Source organism: Peromyscus maniculatus, chromosome 20, assembly GCF_049852395.1.
Source record: "Peromyscus maniculatus bairdii isolate BWxNUB_F1_BW_parent chromosome 20, HU_Pman_BW_mat_3.1, whole genome shotgun sequence".
NCBI classification, from domain to species: domain Eukaryota; kingdom Metazoa; phylum Chordata; class Mammalia; order Rodentia; family Cricetidae; genus Peromyscus; species Peromyscus maniculatus.
In genome coordinates, this window is record NC_134871.1 from 70519042 (window position 1) to 70536267 (window position 17226).

Here is a 17226-nt window from a genome sequence, read left to right on the forward strand (position 1 = left end):
CAAAACAGACCCAACCGGGACACCTGGGGAGCCAGTGGACATTTATGTGAATGAGTCTTTTAATTCCAGCGGTCTCGAAAGCCATGTGGCTGGGAGTGGGGCTGTGCATGTCACTTCTAGATCCAGAAAATGGGTAAAATCCTGGAGCTGGGGTTTGCCCCCATCTTGGGTTTGGAAACAGACTTGATAACAAGGGAACATTCTGGAGGTTCTAGGTTATTACAGCTGCCCGTCACAGGATTATGTCTCAGCAGATGCTATAGGAGAGAGCCATTTTATTTTATTTTACAATACCATTCAGTTCTACATAACAGCCATGGATTCCCTTGTTCTCCCCCTCCCACCCCCTCCCCTTACCCCCAGCCCACCCCCCATTCCCACCTCCTCCAGGGCAAATCCTCCCCCGAGGACTGAGATCAACCTGGTAGACTCAGTCCAGGCAGGTCCAGTCCCTTCCTCCCAGACTGAGCCAAGTGTCCCTGTATAAGCCCCGGGTTTCAAACAGCCAACTCATGCAATGAGCACAGGACTTGGTCCCACTGCCTGGATGCCTCCCAAACAGATCAAGCCAATCAACTGTCTCACCTATTCAGAGGGCCTGATCCAGCTGGGGGCCCCTCAGCCCTTGGTTCATAGTTCATGTGTTTCCATTCGTTTGGCTATTTGTCCCTGTGCTTTAGCCGTGCCTGGGGATGGGGAACCTGGGAGAACTCCCCCTCCCCCCCAGTCACAAGAGATTCTGTGGGCTCCAGGAAACTTCAGTTAGTTGCCAGTTTTGTGGCTGTGGACAGGTGTCTTAACCTGTGTTCTTTCTTAAAAAGCGGTTATGGATATGATTTGTTGTGAAATTTAGGTGAGACAATGTCTGCATGCTGTGTGGACAGTGTTCAGAGAGTGGACGTTGTGTGTTCACCCGCAGCAGCAACAGAGGCAGCCTTTAGTCAGACTTTCTGTTCGGCCACCAGCTCACAAATAGCAGGGGGACTTATTAATTACGAAAACTTGGCTTTGGCTTAGGCTTTTTCCCGACTAGCTCTTATAACTCAAATTAACTTGTTTCTATTATTAATCTGCATTCTGCCGCATGGCTCCGTTACCTCTCCTCTGTTCCTTATGTCCGACTTCTTTAATGTCTTACTGGCGTGTCTTGAGGGCCTAGATTCCTCCCGAGTTCCTCTCTTTCCCTGGAAGTCCTGCCTAGTCTCTTCTGCCTAGCTATTGGTCGTTCAGCTCTTTATTGAACCAATCACAGCGACACATCTTCACCCAGTGTAAACAAACATTCCGCAACAGCCCCCATCAGCATCTCTTACCCCCCTCCCCCCAGGAGACTAAAGGCCATCGAGTATCCTGGGTCTGAGAAGAAGGCTCCCAGGAGCCAGTGCATAGAATCCGTGCCCACGATTCTAACTGAACTCTTTTACTTCCTCATTTTCAGAGACGGAGCAGAACCTTCCACAGCTTGCTGATGGGCTTGGCTGAGCCTGGAGGTTAGATTGGACAGATATGAACACCAGGTTATGCCACTTAAAGTGCTGTCCCTGGGGGCGGGGCTGCGGGTGGTTGAGCTGTCAGGATTGTCAGCCGCTCTTGGAGAGCGCCTGACTTCCATTCCAAACACCCATGGCAGGTGGCTCAGACGCAGCTGCCTGTAACTCCAGCTCCAGGAGATCTAGTGTAAACTCACACACACACACACACACACACACACACACACACACACACACACACGTAAAAATAAAAAATAAATCTTAGAAATAAAGTTCTTTCATTCGGGTTTGCTCCCAGAGCAGCTAACACAGAGGACAAGACAAAGGGTACATTTAAGAGGGTGACGTCTGCTCCCCATGACTGGTGTTTTTCCCAAGTTGTTCTATTATCAGTAAAGACTCAGGAGTCAGATATCGGGGTGAAAAACGTATAGATCAAAGAAGCGGCGGAGGAGTGGCCAGCTGACCTTCCCTCCACACTTCCCAGACCCAAAGGGACCAAGAAAAGCCCACGAATCTCCAAGTCCCTCCCCACTCTTTCCTGTGCCTCTCTATGCATATCCTGGGTCCTCCATCTTCTCTATGGCTAATTCTTGTCAACTAGTCGCTGGCTCTGCCCCGATTCAAGGTTAACTCTATTAACAGTCTTGGGGTATCACAGTGCGATCAAATTTTGTGTAACATGCCGGGCGGTGGTAGCGCACGCCTTTAATCCCAGCACTCGGGAGGTAGAGGCAGGCAGATTTCTGTGAGTTCGAGGCCAGCCTGGTCTCCAAAGTGAGTTCCAGGAAAGGCTCAAAGCTACACAGAGAAACCCTGTCTCGAAAAAAAAAAAAAAAAAAAATAGAAAAAAATATTGTGTAACACATGGCCTCTCTTGTCACTTCCCAGAGAAACACCCTGTAGGGGTTGGTGAGGTGGCCATTGTGAGGTGGGGGATGTCGGGGTACTGCCAGGGTGTCCCCTGGCTTTGTACCCCAGCTATGCCACACCTCACAGCAATGAAAGCTCCTCATTACTCGGGCTTTGCTACCAGGTCTGAAGTCCAGGCCTGGCCCTTGTTAGCCAATAGTCTTCCTGTGCAGACTGGACAGCTCCACCTCCTCTGCCAGATGCAGACCTCTGATCCGGACAGCTAAGCTTGTGCAAGGGCAATCCGTACAACCCGTGGCAGCCACAGCTGGAGGGACTTTTGGTTCTCATGTCTGGGGGCCGCAGTGATCTCTGCCTGAGGGCAGGCAAGGGACGTGGACTCAGGGGGAGTGAAGCTAGACTATCTGCCCTTCCTGTTTAGTAATGACTTCAGCTTTCTTTCTTTCTTTCTCTTTCTTTCTTTCTTTCTTTCTTTCTTTCTTTCTTTCTTTCTTTCTTTCTTTCTTTCTTTCTTTCCTTCCTTCCTCCCTCCCTCCCTCCCTCCCTCCCTCCCTCCCTCCCTCCCTCCCTTCTTTCTTTCTTTCTTTCTTTCTTTCTTTCTTTTGTTTTTGTTTTTTATTTTGTTTTTCGAGACAGGGTTTCTCTGTGTAGCTTTGTGCCTTTCTTGGAACTAGCTCTGTAGACCAGGCATTGAACTCACAGCGATCTGCCCTGGCTCTGCCTCCAGAGTGCTGGGATTAAAGGCGTGCGCCACCACCGCCCAGCCTAGCTTCAGCTTTCTGTTACAGAAAGACACAAATACTTGAGGAGCTACATGAAGGGATGGATGGGCCTTGGGGCTGCCCGCCAGACAGAGAATCGCTGGTCTGTGGAGTTAACTAAGAGTGTGGGGAGCTGGGCTCCCTGAGAATAGGGCTGCCTGCCTTTGCTCCTTAGCTCATGTGAAGCTCAGATCGGCGGGAGCAGGTCTGTGATCTTTTGGTCACAGCACCTGGCTTAGGGTTTGCATATGGTTGGAGCCAGGTCCCTCGGTCTTCCTTGATATATGTTCTGAGACAAGAAGAAAGAGCCTTGCACCTCTCCTCCCGTCACCACTGGTGGAATAACCAGCTGGGGAGGCTGGAGGTGGATGTGTAGAGTGGCCGTCTTTACAGTTACCTGAGGAAGGATAGGCAAACTGAATGTAGCGCCAACCGAGAAGGCAAGACATTGAAGGCTGGGAGGACCTAAGGACATCTTTTGACCCCTGGATCCTATTGTACCTGGAATTCATTCATTCATGCATTCATTCATTATTCTTCTCCTTCTCCTCCTCCTTCTTCTTTTTTGTTTTTCAAGACAGGGTTTCTCTGTGTAGCTTTGCGCCTTTCCTGGATCTCACTCTGTAGCCCAGGCTGGTCTCGAACTCACAGAGATCCGCCTGCCTCTGCCTCCTGAGCGCTGGGATTAAAGGCGTACATCACCACCGCCTGGCAGAATTCATTATTTTTATACTTACGTCTTCTGTGTTCCACGTCACGTTCCTCTTTTCTTCTCTTTGACACTGTCACTCCCTGGTGGTTAAACTTTTCTGTCGGCACAAATACTCACTGAAGTTAGGTGGTACAGCTTTTCTTTTCTTTTCTTTTCTTTTCTTTTCTTTTCTTTTTGGTACTTTACCGTTTACAGATCTTTCGTGTACATTATCTCATTTGACTTCACACCAGCCCCGTGAGGCAGGCAGCAGACGTTCTCATGGTACGGACGGGGAAAGTGAATCTCCAAGCCATGAACTGACCTGCCCAGGGGTCTACAGTTAGCAACAACTTCATATAAGTGTCAGTTTGGGGCCTAACAATTCAGCACCCAACTTCCCCTCACACTCGCCATGCCTACCTCACAGGGATAGTACAGGTAAAATTAATTCAAGGCTCAAAAATACCTTTGAAGGGAATAAAAGCACTATATGATGACATAATCATCTGTGACATATTGGTTCATCCCCCTTCCCACCCCAGCTTGTGAGTGAACCCAGAATTTTATGTTATCATCTCTCTTCTGTGCTCAACTAAGGATCTAACTCAGTGAGGCAGGGCAAGCGCATAGTCCTGTGGGGAGCTGTGTAAATTACAATCAGTAGCTGCAGCCTTAAGCAAACTGGAAACAACACAAACTGACGTGCAACCAGGACGCACTGAAGCCCACGATACAGCAGGGCGGCATTATCAGATGGGCATGACGTCATAGACAGGAACCGTGGTGTCAGAGGTCACACCGGCACACACAAAGTTATCTGAGGCAAAGTGGCGGCGGCGGTGAAGAGTTATTTGTTCCGCGTTGTATAAAGGAGCAGAAGATGCATGGGAATAATGCAGAAGCATCGTACGTCACAGGTCTGTCCAGCTGTCCACTGGGGATACACTGTCGAGACTGAGTGTGCCCACAAGCCCTCAACCAAGGAACGGCTCCATGCTCAATCTCTTAGTTAAAATACAAACTGGTACCATCATCCCTGATTGGATAATAAATAAAATGTCTTTGAAGGTGAAAAGTTATGTGGCTCTTTAGCTTTTCTTCGATATCTACTTTGGATTCTCCTGCTTTAAGACCCAAAGAAAGTTATATTGAGTTTTTATTGGCGATTCTATGTATATGTGTTTATAACATTAAAGTGTGATTTAGCATATTAAAAGTTTATAGCATCTTTTCAGGAAATATTATATACTATACAAGCTATTCAAGTGATACAAAACTAGTTTTCAGCTGAGAAGAATCCTATTCCGCACGCTTCTCCTCCTGAGGTGGCTCATCCTGAGCAAGCTTTGCTTTCAGGTTTTTATCTTCTTCTACAGCAGCTTCATACTTCTCTTTCATTTCTGCCAATTCTAGTGAAGCAGCTCTATTTCTGGGTTTTCCGGGGTAGCCGCTACTAAGTGATGCTTTTAAAAACCCAGAGCACCGGTGGGCTTCTCTGGTTCTTCAAACAAGGCTACCCAAACTTCTGTCAGCGGTTCAGCAAGCCCCCTCTCAACTTCTCCACAAGGACCTCCGGAACTGCTCGTGCATTGAGTCGGTGGCTTTGTGACGAGCCATAGTGACAGCCCCGGCGGCATAGCAGGCTGGCGGGCTCCAAGCAGCACTCGATGGCGCAGCTTTTATAAGACAGTTTCATACAAGTCCCCCACACAGTCCTTCTCACGCCGTCCTTCGCCTCCCCGTCCTGTTCGTCCCCTTGTCTTCTACTGTCATATCACAGAGACATGGATGGTTTTATGTATTTATATCGAGTCTATGATAATAGAGAAGCATCTGAATAGAGAACCAGATAGAGAAAACATTTGAATCTGGCTTATTGGGCTTAACATGATACCATTCAGTTGCATCCACTTTTATGCAAACAACATAATGTTGTGGACTGGTTTTTTATTACTTACAATGATTTCCCTTTAAGACTGCTGTCCTAACCAGGGACTGCGACTTGGCAGCTACCAGCAGAGATTAGGCCACAACCTGAGGGCTTCTGTTCCCTCAGGCATCAACTCTTTCAAAACTATTAAAGGAAATTTATCTAGATCTCTACCCCTCTATGGAACTCAGGATTCAAAGGTTGAGGTAGAATTCTGCTCGCTCAGAGAGGCTGAATAGCAAGTAGCTGACCTTCTCCCTCTGCCAGAGTGTCCTTCTGCTCAGCCCTCACTCAGCCCTGGCTACTCATGGTTCCTCCCTACCGCTTCCTGTCGGCTACTTGCTGACTCAGCCTCCTGATCGCAGTTTAATTTTATTTAATCAAACAAAAATAACACATCTTTGCATTGTCAACAAAGGCAGCAGTAAAAAAATGCAACACACTTTAAAATAATATTCCACAACAACATAATTGTGTCCTTATGAGTGAACAGATTCCACCATGTGCATGTATGTATGTATGTATGTGTGAGTGTGTGTATATATGTGTGTGTGTATAATATAGCTATATGCCATGTTTTCCTTACCTATTCTTCTGTTGATGGACATCTGGTGTTAGCTATTGTGAACAGTGCTGCAGTAAATGGATCTGCAAGGATCCCGGTGACATGTTGGCTTGGAGACCTTTGGGTAAATGTCCAGAACTGGTGTAGGCAGGTCATGTTTACTTTTAGTTTTTTGAGAAGTTACCATACTGATTTCCATAGTGGCTGGACTGATGTGCACTGCACCAGCAGTGTGTGTGCGCTGCACCAGCGGTGTGTGTGCGCTGCACCAGCGGTGTGTGCGCCCTCCACCAGCAGTGTGTGTGCACTCCACCAGCAGTGTGTATACCAGCAGTGTGTGCACTGCACCAGCAGTGTGTATACCAGCAGTGTGTGCACTGCACCAGCAGTGTGTATACCAGCAGTGTGTGTGCACTGCACCAGCAGTGTGTGTGCACTCCACCAGCAGTGTGTGTGCGCTGCACCAGCGGTGTGTGTGCGCTGCACCAGCGGTGTGTGCGCGCTCCACCAGCGGTGTGTGCGCGCTCCACCAGCGGTGTGTGCACTGCACCAGCAGTGTGTGTGCACTCCACCAGCAGTGTGTATACCAGCAGTGTGTGCACTGCACCAGCAGTGTGTGTGCACTGCACCAGCAGTGTGTGTGCACTCCACCAGCAGTGTGTATACCAGCAGTGTGTGTGCACTGCACCAGCAGTGTGTGTGCACTGCACCAGCAGTGTGTATACCAGTGGTGTGTGTGCGCTCCACCAGCAGTGTGTGTGCACTCCACCAGCAGTGTGTGTGCACTCCACCAGCAGTGTGTGTGCACTCCACCAGCAGTGTGTGCACTGCACCAGCAGTGTGTGTGCACTCCACCAGCAGTGTGTATACCAGCAGTGTGTGTGCACTGCACCAGCAGTGTGTGTGCACTGCACCAGCAGTGTGTATACCAGCGGTGTGTGTGCGCTCCACCAGCAGTGTGTGTGCACTCCACCAGCAGTGTGTGCACTCCACCAGCAGTGTGTGTGCACTCCACCAGCAGTGTGTATACCAGCAGTGTGTGTGCACTGCACCAGCAGTGTGTATGCACTCCACCAGCAGTGTGTATACCAGCAGTGTGTGTGCACTGCACCAGTAGTGTGTGTGCACTCCACCAGCAGTGTGTATACCAGCAGTGTGTGTGCACTGCACCAGTAGTGTGTGTGCACTCCACCAGCAGTGTGTATACCAGCAGTGTGTGTGCACTGCACCAGCAGTGTGTGTGCACTCCACCAGCAGTGTGTATACCAGCAGTGTGTGTGCACTGCACCAGCAGTGTGTATGCACTCCACCAGCAGTGTGTATACCAGCAGTGTGTGTGCACTGCACCAGCAGTGTGTGTGCACTCCACCAGCAGTGTGTATACCAGCAGTGTGTGTGCACTGCACCAGCAGTGTGTATACCAGCGGTGTGTGTGCGCTCCACCAGCAGTGTGTGTGCACTCCACCAGCAGTGTGTGTGCACTCCACCAGCAGTGTGTATACCAGCAGTGTGTGTGCACTGCACCAGCAGTGTGTATGCACTCCACCAGCAGTGTGTATACCAGCAGTGTGTGTGCACTGCACCAGTAGTGTGTGCACTCCACCAGCAGTGTGTATACCAGCAGTGTGTGTGCACTGCACCAGCAGTGTGTATGCACTCCACCAGCAGTGTGTATACCAGCAGTGTGTGTGCACTGCACCAGCAGTGTGTATGCACTCCACCAGCAGTGTGTGTGCACTGCACCAGCAGTGTGTATGCACTCCACCAGCAGTGTGTGTGCACTCCACCAGAAGTGTGTATGCACTCCACCAGCAGTGTGTGTGCACTCCACCAGCAGTGTGTATACCAGCAGTGTGTGTGCACTCCACCAGTGGTGTGTGTGCGCTGCACCAGCGGTGTGTGTGCGCTGCACCAGCGGTGTGTGTGCGCTCCACCAGCAGTGTGTGTGCACTCCACCAGCCGTGTGTGCACTCCACCATCAGTGTATAGGGTTTTGTTTCTTGATGTTCTCACTAGCATTTGATGTTTATTTATTGTTTATTTTTTTCAGAGCTGAGGACCGAACCCAGGGCCTGCGCTTGTTAGGCAAGCACTCTACCACTGAGCTAAATCCCCAACCCCTTGATATTTATTTTTAAACTACATTTATTCATTTAGTATGTATGAAGGTGTGTGTGTACACACACACGAGCATGCATGCCACAGTGCATACAAAGAACTATGTGGATCCTGAGGACTTGGTGGCAATCAACTTTACCCATGGAACCATTTTGGTGGCCTGTTGCTGTGGGATGTTCTGTATGTCAAATGTGTTGCTCTGATTGGTTAATAAATAAAACACTGATTGGCCAGTAGCCAGGCAGGAAGTATAGGCGGGACAAGGAGAGAGGAAAATTCTGGGAAGTGGAAGGCTGAGTCAGAGAGACACTGCCAGCTGCCACCATGACAAGGAAGATGTAAGCTACCGGTAAGCCACCAGCCATGTGGCAAAGTATAGATTAATAGAAATGGATTAATTTAAGATATAAGAACTGTTAACAAGAAGCTTGAGCCATTAGGCCAAACAGTTTAAATAATATAAGCATCTGTGTGTTTATTTTATAAGTGGGCTGTCAGACTGCCGGGGCTTGGTGGGACCCAGAGAGAAAACTCTTAAGCTACAGCCTGTTGTTTGTTTTCTATATTTAAAATTTTTTATTTTATGTGTGTAAATGTTTTGCCTGCATGTATGTCTGCACACCACATGTGTGCTTGGTACCTATGGAAGCCAGAAGAGAGCATCAGGCCCTCTGGAACTGGAGCCACAAATGGTTCTGAGCCACCATGTGGTTGCTGGGAATTGAACTCAGGTCCTCTGGAAGAGCAGTCGTTGCTCTAACCACTGAGCCGTCCCTCCAGCCCTTGCTTGTTTTCTTCATGATTGCCATTCTAACGGGTAAGATGAAATCTCAATGTAGTTTTTAATTTTCACTTCCCCGGTGCTTAGTGATATCAACCATTTCTGTATGTTCATTTAGCCACTTTATACTGTATCACTTAAGAATGTCAGTTTATTGATTAGCTTGTTTTTTATTTTAGCTTGTTTTTTTATTGTGTTGTTTGATTTCTTGGTGTTTAGTTTTTTTGAGTTCTTTATATACTTTAGATATTAATCCCCTTTCTAATGTATAATTGGCAAAGTTCTTTTTTCTTGTTCTATAGGCTTAACGTGATTATTTCCTCAGCTGGTGTTCTGCTGTTTTTGTTACGTTGGCTTTGTAGTAGAACTTGAAGTCAGATGTGACCATACTTCCAGAGTTACTCTTTTCACTTGGTATTTCTTTATCTTTTTATGGTCTTTGGTGATTCCATGTATATTTTAGGATTTTTTTCTATTTCTGAGAAGAATGGCATTGCAATTTTGATGAGAATTCCATTGAATGGTGGAAATTTGTTTGTTTCTGGCACTTTTAACTAAAAGAATATGACCAAAAATAACAAGAACTATTATACTAACATTGCTATAGGGAAGTAGGTTAAAAAAATAAAAAAATAAAAACAAGAGAGTTGTGTATGTTTTCTCAAACTCAGGCCCAGTAAAGAGGAAGCAGACTGAAGCCTCCATTAAACACCTAGGAAATGACGCCTTGGGGCACAGGACCTGAGTGGTCACTCACTGGGGCAGTGTAGAGACATTGTTGGGATGATCTGCTGTCCTTCGAGGCTATGAGCCAAGCAGATCCCTGTAAACCAAGGCTTTTCTCTGTTCCACTCTGTACTGCAGCCATTTCCAAATAAACCCTTAGAGGCTTATATTTTTTTTGTAAATGTTTGGCCCATGGCTCAGGCTTATTACTAGTTAGCCCTTACATTTAAATTAGCCCATATTTCTTATCTATGCTTTGCCACGTGGTCTGTGGCTTGTTACCTCATATTCTACATGTCTTGCTTCCTCGGCAGCTGGCTGGCATCTGCCCCCAACCCTGCCCTTCTTCATCTCCAGCTTGATTGTATCGCCTAAACTTATCCTGCCTGGCTATTGGCCAAAACAGCTTTATTTATCAGCCAATGAGAGCAACACATATTCACAGCATACAGAAAGACCGTCCCACAGCAAATCCCTACGTAGGTCTTAGCGATGGATGGAAGACTGAAGAACCGATCTTTTCTGTTGTGAGCAGAGATGATCTTCAAATAGAGAGGCAAGAGGCTAGTCCAGGGTACCTGGAGTCTGCCTACCGAAGTCTCTTGTGTGTGTGTGGGTGTGGAGGGATCCCTGCAAACGCCATGGCCAGCTGTGGAATGACCCGAGATTGTCAAGAAGGAAATCTGGTTCAGCACAAGTTAGTTACCTAGGCTGGTTCAAACTTCTAGTCTGACCCCTAGCGACTTATGTTTGGCATATTTAAGCATAGCGTGCTTTGGACAAAAGTTTCCTTGTGCCAATGATCACAACAAAGCTCAAGGCATGATCACATCAAGACTCCTTTGCATAGAGCAAGTCTTTTGCAAATTAACTGTGACATCTTCCATAAGAATGGGCTCTGGGGCTGGAGAGATGGCTCAGCAGTTAAGAGCACTGGCCACTCTTCCAGAGGACCTGGGTTCAATTCCCAGCACCCACATGGCAGCTCACACCTGTCTGTAACTCCTGTTCTAGGGGATCTAACACCCCCACCCACACAGATATACCTGTGGGCAAAACACCAATGTACACTAAATACCAAAATCACACACACACACACACACACACACACACACACACACACACACACACACACACACATCGCCCATGCACGGCTCTCTCTCCTACCCCCCACAGCCCCCAGCTGCTGGGACTTACAGCTTGCCCACCTTGGTGCTTTCTCGTAACTCTAACAAGATTGTCCTCAAGATGAAAAAACAAAACAAAACCCAAACCAACCAGCCTCAACAAAACAAAAGGAAACCAACCTCCCATAAAAACAAAACTAAAAAAGCCATTCTTAATGTTTGTGATTCACACTCCATGTGTAAACATTATCTATCCATTTGTAGGGGAAAAAAATGTGAAAAGTTCCAGTCCTTATCAATTAGAGAGTTAATTGCCAGATAATGGATGTAAGAGAGGACCTACTCAGAAAAACAGACCCATGTCACAATATCTATAATAAATTAAATTACAGTGGCAAAATGTGGCGTGAGTGTGGTAGATCATATGGCATTAAACCAATTGGGCTTCTTGTCTCCCTGGAGACACCCAGGACAGAAAACAGCTGAGGTGACGTAAGTGGGTCATGAGCGTATTTCCTCTCTTATCTCAGAAGTAGGGAGCAGGGTGGTGGTGTACATTAGTCTGCTTTGTGTTGCTGTGACAAACACCACCGGGGAAAGAAACTTGGGGAGGAAAGGGTTTATTTTACCACCTTACAGCTTACAGTCCACTATGAAGGGACATCAGGGCAGGAACTCGGGCCAGGAACCTGGAGGCAGGACTTGAAGCAGAGGCCATGGACAAACACTGACTCACTCTCTTACTGAGGTGCTTTCTATGGCTTGCTCAGCTGGCTTTTTTATGTAACCCATGACCACCTGCCCAGGGCTGGCACTGCTTGCAGTGATCTGGGCCCTTGCACATCAATCATAATCAAGAAAATAGCCTACAGACATGCCTCCAGGCCAATTTAATGATGGAGGCATTTTCTTAATTGAGGATCTTCAATTATCACTCTAGCTTGCATCAAGTTGACATAACAACAAAACCCAACCAGGACATGGGGGGGACAGCAGCAGTTAGTCTTTGTTTCTGTATAAATGCGCCAGAAGAAGCAGAGAATTTGCATTCCTATCTAATAGGTTTTCTGCCTCTCGGTAATAAGTTTCTCTGCGGCCAGATCAAGCCGAACTGAAAAAGTATAACAACAGGTTTATTTGAGCAAAGCAACTCCCAGGCAAGTTCTCTGGTCCCAGAGATGGAAGCTGGAGAAGCCACACCCCTGGGCTAAAGCAGGGAGACTTTATAGGTTGTAGGTGAGGGACGATGACGGGTCTGCCACAAGCTGGGTTTGTGCCCAAGTATGGACAAAAACTGACCCCTTAGGCAGGGGTTTGGGCTGCTGGAGGCAACGGGGGAGGAAGATGTGATAATCGCCAAGAATGTGAAACTGGGCTTTTTGGTGCCTTTTCTTCGTTGGAGACTCTCTGAGTGGGGGGCAAGGTTTGGGGGGGCGTGAGGGGAGAGAGAGGGAGAGAGAGAGAGAGAGAGAGAGAGAGAGAGAGAGAGAGAGAGAGAGAGAGAGAGAGAGAGAAGAGAGGAACAGGGCTTTCCAGATCGTGCAGGAACAAGCTGGAGGTTCCAACTGAACATTATCTCTGGGAATTCTGCCCGAAGAGAAAGCTGCCAACTCTGACTAAAATGATCCCAAGGGGCACCGAGGAAATGGCTGTGGGTAAAATGCCGTGCGGGCACAAGGACCAGAGGACTGGAGGAGTTCCATGGAAAAGCTGGGCATGTTGTTGCTGCATTAGGAAGGTTGAGACCCCCTGGACAGGCAGAAGTTTCAGTGAGGCCGTTTGATCCCGGGAAGGGGCTGTCGTTGTCAGGGTGATTCTGTCAGGACAGGTGTCCCGGGGTGGCTGGATGGCTCCTTTTCTGGGTCGCTGTGGGGAAAAAAAATGGTACTAGAAAATGGTTTGTAGGACTTTTAAGTCTCCCTCTTCTAGGGCTAAGGGCAAAAAGTTCTGGAGAGGCAGGGACTGACACAAGGTTCTAAAGGGGCCGTAAGGGGCTTAGTCCAGCCCCGCCCACCTCCCAGAGACCCAGCTGAGGGTTTTTTCATTGTTTTAATGGGCTTCACTCTGTAGCCTGGCCTGGAACTCTCCATCTCCCTGTCTCAGCCTCTTCGTGCTGGGATTACGGGCGTGATTCATCACGTCTGACTCCATTATGTTTTAAGACTAGAGGCTCCCGCCCCGTGTACTAAAAGTCAAACCCAAGCCTCGCCCACACTAGCAAGTGTTCCACCTCTAAGCTACACCCCAGCCCCTGAGTTGGACTTTTTTTTTCCTTTGTGGTTTCTGGTGAATCTGGCAAATACTTGCTCCTGTTATCTGTTGAGGGGCAGAAGAGACCAGAGCAATCTGCCTCCTGTGAAAGGAGTCTGGGCTTTTCGGTTTGGCAAGAGGCCATGGGGGAAGATACACCAGGGAAACAGGGTCCCAGTCTACGTCTGACCCCCTCTGCTCCAGCCCAGATGTTTGACTGAGTCTCTCTTCTTTCTTACTAACTGCAAAATAAAAGGCCTGGGGGCTGTAGCACTGGAAGAGAGGCCTGGGTTGGATTTATGTCTATGCCAGACATTGTGCTTCTAGAGGCAAGTAGTCGTCATGGTTATTTTCAGAATGTTGTGAGAATTTGTTCAGTAAGCTTACGTGTGTCATGGACAGACTTTTCAAAGTGGAAATTATGGGGCTGGGGGTACAGCTAGCTCAATGGTAGAATGCTTGCCTAGCAAGTCCAAGGTCTCGGTAATAAGTTTCCTGCCCCATCCCCATAATAGGTTTCTCCACTGATGCAGTAAGCCAGATCAAGCCGAATGGAAAAAGTATAAGATGTTTATTTGAACAATGCAACTCCTGGGCAGGTCCTCAGGTCCCAGAGATCAGGGCCGGAGGTGTTCGGAAGGGTCTATACTTGGCTGCTTTGGGGGCGGTCTTTTGCCTCTCCCCTTGGCATGTTATAAAAAGCCTTTTGAATAAGGAAAAGGCCCTTGGGTTTTGACCCAGGTGCTCCCGAAGCTGTCCTGTGTTTCTGTCTCCTCTTCATTATCTTTCTATCTAAAAGTTTCTCTTTTTCTGTTTTTTCAGGACAGGATTTCTCCATGTAGTTTTGGTGCCTGCCCTAGATCTCACTCTGTAGCCCAGGCTGGCCTCAAACTCACAGAGATCCGCCTGGCTCTGCCTCCTGAGTACTGGGATTAAAGGCGTGTGCCGCCGCCGCCGCCGCCGCCGCCGCCGCCGCCGCCGCCGCCGCCGCCGCCGCCGCCGCCGCCGCCGCCGCCGCCGCCACCACCACCTGGCTCTATCTAAAAGTTTCTTATTCCTCTCCTCCTCCTCATAGGAAGCCTGGAAAAGGTGGGAGCTGGCCTCCCACATGGGACAGAGAGAGGAATGGGGCTTCCCAGATCATGCAGAGGTGAGCTAGAGGTTCCAAACAAACACTTGGGTTTGGTCCTCAGCACTGGAAAAAGAAATGAAAGAGACATGAAACTCTCATGTGCAGAGAAGGACTCGCGCCCAGGCTTGGCCTTGTGGTGGTGGGAGTGAACCGCTCAAGGGGGCTGTGATTTTCATGGTTCAGGCCAATTGGAGTTATATTTGTAGGAAGCCACACAATTAAGTGAAATGCATTGTTAATTGCGTGCGTGCGTGCGTGCGTGCGTGCATGTGTGTGTGTGTGTGTGTGTGTGTGTGTAATATTTATGGTTTTTTTGAGACAGGGTCTCTCTTTGTTGTCCTCACCGTCATTGGAACTCTCTATGTAGACCAGGCTGGCCTCAAACTGAGAGATCCGCCTGGCTCTGCCTCCCAGAGTGCTGGGATAAAAGGTGTGCATGAGGAGTCAGGGTGGGAGCCTGGAGGCAGGAACAGAAGCAGAGATCGTGGAGGAAGGCTGCTTAGCAGTGGACTGACTTCCTCTCACAGTTTTTTAGCCCGTTTTCTTATCGACCCTGGACCACCAACCAAGGGTGGTCCCATCCACAATAGGCTAAGTCTTCCTACATGGGTCATTAATCAGGGTGATGTCTCTCAGGCTTGCCTGCAGGCCAGCCCGATGGGGAGAAACCCCTCATCTCAGACGAATAGCTTGTTTCAAGTTGACAGAAAACCCACGGAAACCCCTGTGGCCCAGCTGGCCGCCTCGGGCAGCCCTGTGGGGCCTGCTAGGCCCGAGCAGCCGGAGCATGGCTCTGAATCGGATCCAGAAGGCGCTGACTGACTGACCGAGGGCTCCCCCTGCTCAGTGTTCTGCAGGACCCGTGGGGGATGGCTAATGACATGCTCCCAAGGAGGTGGTTTTCCTGACCATCCACTTCCCTACGGACCGTCCGTGCACGCCCCCAAAGGGGCTTTCACCACCAACATCTATCACCCTGATATCAACAGCAATGGCAGCCTCTGCCTGGACAGCCTGAGGTCACAGTGGTCCCCAGCATTGACTGTGTCCAAAGGTAGAGACGCTGACATGTACTCAGCATGCCGGTCTCATGTGCTTTTACCCCCGCTGGCTGGTGTTCAAGAAAGGCCAGGAAGAACAGCCGGCTTTCCCAGACCACAGAGCCCCGCCCGCTGCGCCACCTCAGTCTCCAGATGTGAGGAGATGGCGTGGAGAGCGCAGCACCTGTGCCCTGCTGTGCTCAGCAGTCAGAACTGCCGAATGGGTACAAGAGGGCAGTGCCAACCGGCTCCACTACATCTTCACCAAAAGTCAAGAGGCAGATACTCCACTTTTCCCTTCCTTCCTTCCTTCCTTCCTTCCTTCCTTCCTTCCTTCCTTCCTTCCTTCCTTCCTTCCTTCCTTCCTTCCTTCCTTCCTTCCTTCCTTCATCCAAGGAGGACCAGCACACACCACCACCATCACCACCAAACACAGACAGACAGACACAGACAGACAGACACACACCACCACTACCACCAAACACACACACACACACACACACACACACACAGACACCACCACCACCACCACCGCCAAACAAACACACACACAGACAGACAGACACCCCCCACCACCACCGCCAAACAAACACACACACAGACAGACACAGACAAACAGACACACACCCACACACCCACCCACACACCCACCCACACACACACACACACACACACACACTCTGCCTGAGCTCTACAGAGGTTGGATTTGCTGCCACCTCAAGGCCAGGCCAGGCCCAAGGGCTAGAAGTGAGCCAAGAACTTCCTGCCTGAGTGTCACAGATCTTATCCCGAGAAGATAAGATACGGAGTGAAACTACTTTAAGCAAACATTTCTGAGCAGGGTTAGGCTTGGTTAGAAACAGATAAGACAAATGTGTTTAGCATAACACACAAGGGCTCAGATTTGGTATCAAGAGCTTTGGCAAGGGGTCCTCTGTGAACACCTGCTTCTTGCAAATTCCGACGGCTTCCCATCGGGTCCTGGAGCCCACAGCTTCTTTTCTGGAGCCTTCACTACATGTGACAATTTCCTATGACTTGTTTTTCTGTTGTGCTCTGCTCTCTCCTTCCCTCCTCTGCTTCTGTCTAGATGTCTTAATCAGAGTTGCAAAGGAGGCGGTGGGAGGTGGGGGGGTGGGGGGTGGAGTGGAGGAAGTCGGGCGGGTCTTTGCCTCTGTGCTTCCTCTCAGAGTCTCGCTTAGTCTGGAGCAAGGTGTAAATGAGTTGGGCACAAGGAAGCTCTCTGGATGGTGCTGATGGTGAGGGGGAGTGATCTGCAGTCGGGAGCTGGCGCTCAGGTTTTTTTTTTTTTTGGTGGTGTTTCATTTTCTTTCCTGTGACATGCAGTGTTCCAGGCTGGCAGCATGCTGTGAACAAAGAAATCGCATTCTCTCATCCTGTTAGATAGGCTGTGAGTTGGCAGAGCCTGAAAGCAAATCATGCACCTGCTTAACCTTTCCAGCACGACAAAGAAGGTCCCGTGTCCCGCCCCCCCCACCTCGGCGTCTCTTCCACGGAAAGTGCTCCCAGACCGCACACGAACAAGACCTAATTAAGTCTTTCCTGGATCCATCTTTTTCTCCAACCTTTCCTTGGGCTTAGGTGTTTAATTAAGCGGACTATCAAGAGACAACATTTTTCCTGACAGAGAGGGCTGGGATTTAACTCAATTGGCAGAGTGCTCGCCTGGCACGTACAGAGTTCAATCCTCAGTGCTGGGGTGAGGTGGGGGTGGGAGT

The 17226-nt window shown here is 49.1% G+C and overlaps 1 pseudogene; it reads right to left on the bottom strand.

Annotated features, from left to right (window-relative positions):
* Positions 1–5117: 5117 nt before the first annotated feature.
* LOC102928933 (c-Myc-binding protein pseudogene) lies at positions 5118–5435 on the bottom strand (annotated as a pseudogene).
* Between the last annotated feature and the right edge of the window lie 11791 nt (positions 5436–17226).